The sequence below is a fragment of the Orycteropus afer genome, unplaced genomic scaffold (assembly GCF_000298275.1).
Source record: "Orycteropus afer afer isolate SDZICR_OR568_19922 unplaced genomic scaffold, OryAfe1.0 scaffold00029, whole genome shotgun sequence".
In the NCBI taxonomy this organism is placed as follows: Eukaryota; Metazoa; Chordata; class Mammalia; order Tubulidentata; family Orycteropodidae; genus Orycteropus; species Orycteropus afer.
The window spans coordinates 18,726,446-18,738,185 of NW_006921616.1; positions in this window are offsets into that span (position 1 = coordinate 18,726,446).

Here is an 11,740-nt window from a genome sequence, read left to right on the forward strand (position 1 = left end):
CAAACACTGTATCTCTCAGGTAGCAAAGTATTTCACTTAACAATCTAACACCAGAGCCAACAAGCTTAATGACAGCTAAGTTCAGACAGCTGATTTATATCTCAATCTCCTTTGGATTCCTGCATTTTCTAGCACAATGCCTCACATGTATTAAGTGTCCAGTAAAAACTTAATATTCATCCCACATGACCCATGTGAAAATGAACCCATGAGAGGATTAATACCTTAAATTATCATTAGCCATTAACCCTGCAGCAGGTTAACTTATCAGCTTAACCTAGCAGGAAGCAGGGATCTGAGCTAGGATAAAGAAAAAGAGTAATTTGATATGAGAAAGGAAGATAATGTTCATAGTTCATATTCAACTTCCCATTTAGGCACAATTATAGGATATCTTTGGTGCCAAGTCAAGAAGATGGTAATTCAGATTGGAGAAAAGAATAGTGATCTTCTCCTCTATTCACATAACTACTACAGCATCTTTCATCATGCTACAGGATAGCCTTGTCTCTTGGCTACATTTGATGACTATGGGACACCACACTTAACCATATCAGAATCCAACTCCTTTACATGATTTGGGGAATGGGGGCTACTACAGCCAAGTCTGTTCCTCTCCAGAAGATAAAGAAAGTACTATGTGTTGAATGTGTCCTCTAAAAAGATGCAATGCCATTCTACCCACTGGAACCTGTGAACGTGACCTTGTTTGGAAATAGGATCATTTAAGATGGTATCAGTTAAGTCCTGATCCACTATGAGTGACTTCCTCATAAAAAGAGAACATGCACAGAGAAAGACACAGAGGAAAGACAGCCATGTAAGATGCAAGCCAACAAATACCTGGGGTAGTGTAGTGCCTAAGGCACTTGACTGCTAACCAGAAGGCTGGCGGTTCAAACCCACCAGCCACTCCCCAGAAGGAAGGTTGGGTAATCTACTTCCGTAGTGATACTGCCTTGTAAACCCAGGGAGGGGTCGCTATGAGTCGGGTCCGACTTGACGGCACATAACAACAACAACAACAACCAGAAGCCAGAAGAGACAAAAAAACGATCTCATTCTAGAGCCTTTGGAGAGAGCATGATCCTTCCAACAACCTAAATTCAGACATCCTGCTTCCAGAACTCTGAGGGAATACATTCTGTTCTTGTAAGTCACCTACTTTATGGCATTCTGTTATGGAAGCCTTAGGAAACTAATATAGGAATATTTAAAATACAGAAGTCAAGAGGTGTTATCCTACATGTTTCTTTCTATACAACACGGTGGAATGAGCTGTCCTACAGTGAGACGAGGGGAAACAGAGCAAAACTCCTGCAGACACAGAATGTCTGGTCCTAGGTCCTAAAGCTCAAACAGATGGTCCCTTCGTGGCTTGGTGTTGCTCAGAGTCATAAATCGGCTTTCAGTTGCATACAACAAAATGGAGGCAGAAACACAGTGATACCACACTTCTGACTTCATCACTTTTTTTGCTTTCCCAAGGCATTCGAAAGTGATGTTTTACTTCATATTCCTCTTATGTTATATTTACATGTGGTTCATCTTACCACTCAAATTTAATTCTTCTTTAAGTGCAATAAAATCCAATTTTGAGGGTTTTATACACACACACACACACACACACACAAACACACATAGAGCAATTAGCCTTAGAGAAAGTGACTTTTCCAAAGTCATAGGGCTAATCAGAAGCAGACCCAGCACTAAGATGAAACGGTGTTTTTACTCATTCAATGCAATCTTCCCACGATGCCACGTTAATTTGTAAGGAATGTGTAAAGGTGAAAGAGCATAATTAAACTTTTACTCCCAGCTAAATGAATGCTTTTGACTAACCCAGCATGCTTAAAAGGCAGTAGTATCATATGACAGATTCTACAAATGAAAAGCCTGCCATAATCTATGCGACATTAAATGGGTAAAGGAAAAATCATTGCCTTCAGCTCAGACAGTGTTGCACGTTAGTTTAATTAAACACTCACATGAGTATGTGCACACACACACACCCCTAAACAATCACAAATCTAAATCTGAGATTCATTCTGCTGACAGCCAGCTGATTTGAAACAAAATGCCAAATGGCTTCTGTCAGAAATGAAAAAGAACAAAAGGGAAAAGAGACAATGTGGTTACATTTATGGAATATAAAGTATGATTTAAGCCCTCAGGTGCTGAAGCTACAAGCACCTTATTTTTTGCCTTGAAACACACGGAGGACCATTTTGATTTTCACTGAGCACATGCTGTAGGTATGGAAGCTGACTTCAGTGGGATTGCCCACTTTTATCTACCTCTGGGGTTTTGCTTCGGTCATTTTAGGATTCAAACGTTTAAAGATGGTATCAAGTTATTTCCAAAATAGTACATGCAGCTGTTATCTGGAAAAGAACTAACATTCTTGATGCAATTATTGCAAATTATTTTCTTTAAAGTATAGAAGATGGAGAGGTGCAGGTTGATAGAAGCTCTGAAATCAAGTCTAAGTTACTACCCAAAACAGCAAAGACTCTGTTTGGCCAGGCCAAAATATATATTTTTTTTTTTTTTTAAATCCATCAATAAGGCCTTAAGCAAATGCCCTAGCCCTTATTCTACACACTTTTCATTAATTCCCATCACCCCATTTTTTTTTTCCCCATTCCCTCTTCTTCAATCTACACAACATCATAGCTCAGAAAAGCCAGAGGATCATCCTAATGGTTGGAATGCTGTAACTCTTTCTTGGGTGGTTGGTAGAAAGGAGATGCTGATGAGAACTCCTTTCTTCTTTAAGGAAAATTAAACCTTACCCATGCCATCACTCCCATCCCCACAGAAAAAGGCGCTTGGCTACTACCTCCCTGTTTCATCAACTCCCTTTCTTCCTGTCTCAAGCATAAAAGTAATTACAGGCCCAGCAATAAATATCATATTTTTTACCTTGACAGAAAGCAGGAATGATACAAGGGTTTAATGGTATTATTTATTATCCATGGTGTGCACATTATTTTCTGCCACTTTGGAGCTTTGTTGTTCATTTTCTTACATGCAGTTATTTTCATATTAGCTCAACCCTAAAGGTTCCTACTGAATTTGAGTGTTTTTAGAAAACATGCCATTTTCCATGCCTTGGAGTTCCATACAAAGATCTTAAAACACCCTTATGAACATGTGTAATATTATTTATCTCTTAGAAATGAAGAAAATAAAATGCAGATGGATGATATATGTCCTGAGTTTCCACTGATTCTCTGGGGCTAGATGTCCGCTCCTTTACCCTGGATTTTGGTCTTAAGTTACTTGTCAGCATAACTGGGGTGACACTGCTTGGTGTTGCAAGTAAGGAAACTTGACTAAAGTGAAGTACAGTTCCCTTATAATTTTTTCCCCATATTTCTTCCTAAAATACATTTTTAAAAGTACTAAAGAATAATAACTATCAGGGGCAAGGTTTATTTTCCTAAGCTTTAGGCAGATACCAAATCAGGGAATGAGAAGAATTTTAAAAGTGCATGGGCGAAGCCTCTTAACCAATAGACTACTTGAAGTTAAATAGTTTGGGAATTGCATCTCATTGTCCTCCATCAACAGATAGAAAACCTTTCTTTTTGGTTCTCTGAGGCAAGAAAGCATCATGATATATGGGGAAGAACTAGGTGGAGCTTCAGAGACCTGGGTTCTTCTCCTGGGTCTGTCTCTATCCAGCTATGTAATCTTAGAGAATTAACTTCACTTCTCTGGCCCCCCAATCTTCACCTGCAGTCTTCTGCAGCTCTCCACAAATGATGGTTCAGAATGGAAGTGGGGGCCTCCTGCAGATGCAAGGGCAGGTGGCATCACAGCCCCCAGTGAAATCAGTAGGTGACAGAAGTGTCTGCTTTCATCACCATACCAAGTGCACCCACCCTATGCCAAGAGTCCACACAACCTGCTGCTAAAAATTATGACTTTCCCAAGCTTTAAGCCTTCAGCAGATGCCTCTGGCAGGCTTGAAATCAGCAAATGAGAGTTGGAGAAAGCAAAGAGAAAGCATGAAAACTTGGTTAATTTTGAATCCTGGGTCTTTCCCTTTATCTCTTTCTTAATGAGTCTTACAAATCCCCTAACCTCTCTACCACCAAAGCCAGTCTCCTTCTCCTCCCACCTCCCTTCCACCTTTGGACCAGTGTGGTAATATGAGTTGCTTTACTTCATCTCTAATAAGCCTATTAAAATTTAAGTACAGAAAGTTGAAGTGATTTTCTTCTACTTTAACTGTCCATCTAGCTTAAGGCTAGGCTGCAGCTGTCACTGCTCCTGAAGATTCAGTGAAATTAATCCTAAGAGATATTGGGGATACTATAAAATTTGAAGCAGTGTTATATCTCTTGATTCACAATAATAATAATAATGTGGCCTGTAAGCTGAGTTCAGGATCACTGATGAACCTAAGTGACATATCCAAAGAGAGTGGTGGAAGGAATCTCAGTGGCCCCTCCACTCTCACAATTTCAAGGCTAATTAGAGGGATTGAGACTCTGGCTAGAAAGAATCTACTGAGGAATGAAAAAAGCTCTGGAGAAAGATGAGTGAAACAACTTTGAGTTAGACATAGAAGAAGGCAATTTCTTATTGGAGATGCCAAAAACCAGTGCCATCAAGTTGAACCCAACTTATGGCAACCCCATATATGTCACAGTAGAACTTTACTTCATAGGGTTCTCAAGGATTGATTTTTTTCAGAAATAGATCACAGGGCCTTCTTCCAAGTCTCCTCCCCATGGACTCATACCTCCAATTTTTTGATTAGCAGCTGAGTGTGTTAACTGTTTGTACCACCCAAGGACTCTCAGGAGATGCCAATGACATGTTGGATCTTAAACTGACTTCAGAAGATACCATGGTTACTAACTAGTCAAATGTTTATAATTGTAGAATTCTAACTAGAGAAGGGACATGGATGTCTACTTTGTCTTGCTTTTCTTCTAGATGTTGACCATGTGAGATCTGTGAATGGTTGGAACTTCTGACAACCACACACTTAGAAACAGGAGCCAAAAATCCATATGTCCGGACTGTTAGCTCAGTATCCTTTTCACCAAATCATATGCTCCTAATCTCAAAGCATAAATCAGCTTCTAAAAACAAATGGAACATCTAGGACAGTTCAAAGAACAGGTGACTTTGAAAACAAGCTTGATGTTTTTCCAAATTTTATTTGCTAATAATTTCTTGCAAAATTTTTAGATTTTATTTTTTCTTTGCCAAATGACAGCTTTTGGCTTGGATTTTTAAGCTTTCTTCATGTATGTAGGTAAGGCCTTACTCCCCTCCCTTTGGAAGATAGGGTCTGTTGGTTGAAGTGAATGACTAATGCACAAAAGAGTGTTTTCTTGTTGTTTTTCTTCTCTGATAACAGTTTATAGCACAGTAGCTTTCACCTCTAGGCTACCTCCTTCTTACATATATCCAGAACTTGTCAAATGTTGTCACCAACTAAAAGGTTTCTAGTGGCCTCTAATGACTGGCTATGAACCTGGGCCAAGAAAATTGAGACCATTTACATGATGGTTAATGTCAAATCATCAAGAAGACCTTCATTCTTAGAGTAAATACAGTGATCCATGAAAATGACCCACTCTTGTGGGGGCAATGATATCTAAAGCTAGATGTAGAATTCGATATCACGATTCTCTTTTTCAAAGCATCTACCCAAATCCAATGAACAGTAAGAGTAAAAGTGAAATTCAAAAATCCCCAGAGATCTTGCATGTGAGACCAATCTAGGGTGGTTTGGGACATTTTAAGAGGTTGTGTAACATGCTATATGATGACTTTTTCTGCAGAGGAATACAGAAAATACAGATTTTCCAATAATTCCACCCCACCCCCACTATCCCCATACACTATTGTGGATAAACAGCCAAAATTTGGGTCCCTGGAGCCTAGGTTGTGGGCTAACACATACACAGCCATACTACCTATATTTTTGGATTTATGGTCTTGCCAACAATCTCTTTTACTCCATGTAAAAGTATCACTCTATTAGCCCTACCAGAGATTCTAACTACTATTTATTCCTTTGTCTTAAGGCCCTACATGATCCTTTAAAACAAAAATATATTGGAAGAGGAGTAAAACAGATTCCAGAAGACTGGGTACATTTTTTTATGTTAATCGTGTGTTATTCATTTTGGTATCTCTTGTGGATGGAATTGTGTCCTCCAAACTATACGTTGAAGTCTTGATCCCTGGCACTTCTGAATCTGACTTTATTAGGAAATAGGGTCTCTGCAGATGTAATCAAGTTAAAATGAGCTCAAACTGGATTAGGGTGGGCTCTCATCCAATAACTGGTGTCCTTAAAATGAGAAAGATATCTGAAAACACTAAGGAAACATAGGGATAAAGACCACATAAAGGTGGACAGAAAGACTGCAATTACGCTGCCACGAAGCAAGGATCACCAGCAATCACCGGAAGTGAGAAGCAAGGAAAGACTCTTTCCTTGATCTTTCCAGAAACCAAAACCCTGCCAAAACTTTTGTTTTGGATTTCTAGTCTCCAGAATAGGAGTTCTGGTGGCATAGTGCCTAAAGCATCTGACCGCTAACCAGAAGACTGGTGGTTCAAATTCATCAGCCACTCCTCAAAAGGAAGACTGGGCAATCTACTTCCATAGAGAAACCACTTCAGAAACCCAAGGAGGGGTCACTATGAGTTGGAATTGACTTGATGGCAGTGACTTTGTTTGTTTTTCAGTCTCCAGAACAAGGACTTCTGGTGGCATAGTTCCTAAGGCATCTGACTGCTAACCAGAAGGTTGGCAATTCAAACCTACCAGCCACTCCACAGAAGGAAGACTGGGTAATCTACTTCCATAAGGACTGACCTCCTCAGAAACCCAATGGGGGTCACTATGAGTCTAATTCATCTTGATGGCAGTGAGTTTGGTTTTGGTCTTTTTAGTCTCCAGAGGTGTGAGATAATAGATATCTGTTGTTTAAACCCACCCAGATTGTGTTAATTTGCTACAGGAGCTTTAGGAAAGTCACACAATATCCCATGGCAACTAGCAGAAAGTGGGTGCTCAGTAATTGTTAGTGAAATAAAAGGTAGGGACAAGTCTACTCCAACAATAACAGTGAATATTACTTCATTCGTTATCTTTGTTCAGCCAAGCAAAGCCTGAAAGTAAAGCAGTAAAGACTAATCATGTTTTGATGGGGTAAAAGAGTGGAGGGGATAGACCCCCCTCTCCTGGAAGAGAAGTGAACTAAGTACAGACGGTGGATGTGAACAGAAGGGGAAAACGCATTAGTAGTGTGAAGACACTGGGCCCCAAGACTAAGGGTTGTGGGGAGAGTGGGACATCAGATGGCTTTAACCATGAATCACAAAAAGTATTTCATCGTACATTTGACTTATTTCACCATCCTGTGAACAACTAAAAGGAGCTCACATTGCACGGTGGTTAAATCACTTGGTTGCCAACCAAAAGGTTGGTGGTTCAAAACCATCAGTCACTCCATGGGAGAAAGAGGAGGCAGTTGAATTCCTTAAAGATTGACAGCCTTGGAAATCCTATGGGGCAGTTCTACTCTGTCAGTTGCTATGAGTTGTTATTGACTTGATAGCAGTGGGTGGATGATTACTACCTGTATTAAAAAAAAAAAAAGAAAGAAAGAAACTCGCTTAAAAACACTTCTTTCTTTTAAACAATTTGATCTGTGCAGGGTAGTATGAAGTGAAGAAATGCTGTGGATGAAAATCTAGTTAATAAGGACTTGGGACACTTTGCACAATCTCACTTAAGGGTTCGGCAGGACCATACCAACCAAACAGAGAAACCAGAGGAGACCTTGACCACCCTCCCCGCAGCCTCACAGAGCAATTAGGTGATTCTTCAGAATGAAAACTGACTTCATTGTTGCAGATTTCTCTTCATAGCTCTGCCCTCCAAGACAGAATTGAGTCCATTACCATATAAGAGAAACAATAATGAAAATTCAAGGTTCAGCAAGGTCATACAAAGAATTCCAAAGCCTGTGAGAATGCCCATTTTTCATTAGTCCTTTCCATGATTAAAAAAGGCTCTCTAAAGCTCATCTGATTGCCCAACACAGCAGTACCTGTGAGAAGAAGATGCATTTTTGGTCATTATCCTGATAGATATTTACCACATGTGCACTTCTTTTCAGCGCCATCTAATTTCTTTTTCTCTTGAAGAACTTTGGACTTAGAGATATATTTCAAGTTCACACCACAACCTAGAGCTAGGTGCTGCTGAAGTGAATTTCTACAATAGAATAACTTCTATTGTTGTTGTTGTTGTTGATTTTTACCTAGGTAGATAGAATGCAATCTTTCACAGATGATTTGTTTAGTCTAATCAAAATTCTGAATGTAAATGATAACCCTCAATAACAGACACACACTGAGGAAAATGATCTAAGTGGGTTACCTTTCACATATCAAAGAAATCAGGCAGCTGAAGGAGCTGACATTCTATTTTCAGAGTATAAATAGTTATTCTAGTAGAATCCAAGTAACCTGGTGCCCCAGAAAAAGACCAATGATTGTCTCAGTATTTGGAGGTCAGGATTAAGTAGAAATTCTTCTTCTTAAGTGTCCTATGGTAGATTCTGTCTATTGGTTATGATAAGTGGACAGTTCTTTAACCTTTAGTGTGTTTGTGACAATAAATTTGATTTGAAGGTTGGAGCCCCTGCCCTCCAGTTGCTCAGCTTCTAATTTTAGAGAAAATAAGTGTGATAAAAAGATCAAAAGACAATTCATAGCTTTATATTGTTTTAAAGCTGCCAGAGAATATATTTTGTCTTCTGTTGGAGAATGTTTATGTCTTGCATTGAGATTTAGCAAACACAAAGGGACATTAGTACTGAAAATCACTGAGGTTCTTAACTTCAGTATCTGTTTGTTGAGCCCTTGGAAACCCATCAAATGAAATTTCTATCCTGCAATTCTGCTCCAGCCTCTGGAGACATTACTGTGGAGTCAATGCCCTGATCCCATGCCATACTGACTATGTTCAAAGATTAATGTAAGACAAGTTGAAAAACTCGATTATTGGACAAAACTTGGAATTCTATCAGGTACATGCTAAGTCTTACAGGGAAAAAGTACTCACAATTATACTTATTCTTTAAATCCTCTGGAACATAATTCCTGCCAAGGGGAGACGAGTTGTAGTCCTCCTGGAAACCCTCTACTTTCATAAGCATTTTCAATTACTCACAGTAAACCTACATATAACTGAGATGGGATGGCAGGAGGAAAATCAGGACCACTTCTAACACGGCTAGAGCATCAACTCTCTGAGTGGATCTCCCTCCTATAGACATTTTGATAATCGACTTCCAGTACTTTATATGTGTTCCTTCATCTTTTTTGGCTCTTCCACAATCAAACACACATTTGAGGGACTGGGACAGACACAATATGTGATAGTAACCAAACTCCATTTCTTTTTCCTTCTGAGCACATATCCAGACTGTATTTCTCAAGCCCGTCTGCAATTGACTGGGGCCATGTGACTGAATTCTGTCTAATGAAGATGAGTGAATATGATATGTACCACATCTAAGTCTTTTCAAAGAAGAATCTCCTATATGATCCTCTAGCTGTTTGTGGCAGTTCAGTTTGTGTATCAACTTGGCTGGGCCTGGTTGAGTGGCTAGGCAGCTGGATGTAGTATTCCCCATGATAAGACTGCTAATAAACTCCATGGTGGAATCTACTGTGAGCAGCTGAATAGTGCCCTTGGGTATGTGGTCTGCTTCCCATATATAAAATACAGCTTTGGGAGTGGTCTCTAGCTATTGGCATGCTTGGACCTTGCATGTGGCCATGTTGTTGTTCAGCAGCCTGCCATGCTCTGCCGACCTTGGGACTTACAATGGACTTGAATTAATGGCCTGCCATGTGATTTGGTAAAATTGGGACTGTGCCTTTTTACTTGTCAACCTTGGGCTTGGCAGCCTCAGCAGCCAGCAACTGAGTGAAGAAAAGCCTCTAGCTTTAGTGGGCTGGGAGCAGGAGGCAGAGCTGGACCCCAAGGTCGAGTGGCTTTCACTCAGCCCCTAGAGCCTGGCACTTTGAATTTTGACTTAAAGCCTCCAGATTGTAAGCAAATAAACTACTATTTGTTAAGGTCACCCATTTGTAGTATATTTTTGTCAGAGCAGCACTAGGTAACCAGAACACTGTTCCTTCTTCTTGCATCTGTCCATTGGAGGCAGGGGACCTGATGGAAAACTCTAAGACCCTAGCTTTGCAAGGCCCCTAGATGAAGGTGTCCAGGTCTCGGAATTACTACATGGAGCAGAGAGAGACACCCCTTGTCTCTCTCTCACATTCACTCGCGTAATGCCTACACTGGCAGAAATAAGAGCAATGAAAAACCTGTGTTGCATTAATTGAGCCATGGAGAGTTTGTTTGTTAGAGTAATTACCATACATAATTAATACACTGACCTAAGTCAGATGAGTATCCAATTAAAGCTAAAGTTTTACCACTTTTGTCAAGCCTAATTATTTCATTAATTATCGGTGAATACTTACGGGACTTTGACGTTACAGGACTTATTCTTATCACCAGTGTGAGTATTCAACCTTCCAATTTATTGTTATAAAATAAATATGTCTGAATATTCAAATAAGTGAATAAATACCTCAATATTCAAAAAAGGTTATGTTGTCTAAACTAAACCAAAATCCAAACCACTTGCTGTTGAGTCAACTCTAACTTTTGTCAAGCCCAATGTTAGCTAATTGGAACAACACTAGAAATAATTAAAAAGTGTCTTCCAGAGTTCTGATAAGATGGTGGAATAGGCAGAAAGACTGCAGAGACCCTCTTCAACAAAGAAAAGGGGAACCGATTAACACAGACACCGAAGATATTCCTGAGCCCCTGAGCCTTGAGGGGAAGGATATAGAAGTGGACTAAACTCCAACTAGCAGAAGAATTTGCATGAAAACACCAAAAAAGGAAACATACAGAGCTGTGGTCTGGCAGTGATCCTGACCGCACAGACAGCTTGGATATTGCTAAGTGGTGGTAGGACGTAAGAATTAACCTAAAAATCAGGCCTACTAGCCAGGGACTACAGAGAGGACTGCTCTGGTGGCTGGGGAATAAAAGGGGAAGCAGCAAAGAGGAAGGTGGGCTGAGTTGTGAACTTTTGTCTATATGGAGGGCACAACCATTTTGAATGTTTACAAGCAGCTTGATCATTTTGGATATTTAAAACAACAGCATTCTCCTAGATTCCAGGGACTTAAGAACAGGCTCCACTTCCCAGAAACCCCAAGGACATTCCGAACCCGGATGACTAGAAAGGTGCAACATTCCCCTTGTTATTCTTATACCCCACAACCTCTTGGTGAACCGAGGTACAACCATCCCTCACTCCCACACACTTTCTGGGCTGGCAGGAATTCCATCCCATCCTGTGTGCTCTGACGGAGACTGGGTGCCCCGCTCTGCCCTGCCCCAATTTTTCTTTTTCTTATTCTGTTTTTTAGTTTGTTTGTTTTAGTCTGTTTTAAAACTACTTTATCATTATTACTTTTGTCCTTTTTACTATTATTCTTTATTTTTCCCCTCCAAGGTTCTAGTTTTCAGCTTTTTTTTTTTTTTTTCTATTCCTGGTTTTAATTTTTTTTCATTCTCATGTTTAACCCTGTTCCTTGTTTTTCTTTTTGCATTTTTCCCATTTCTTTCTTCATTATTCTCCTTCTCTACCTTTTT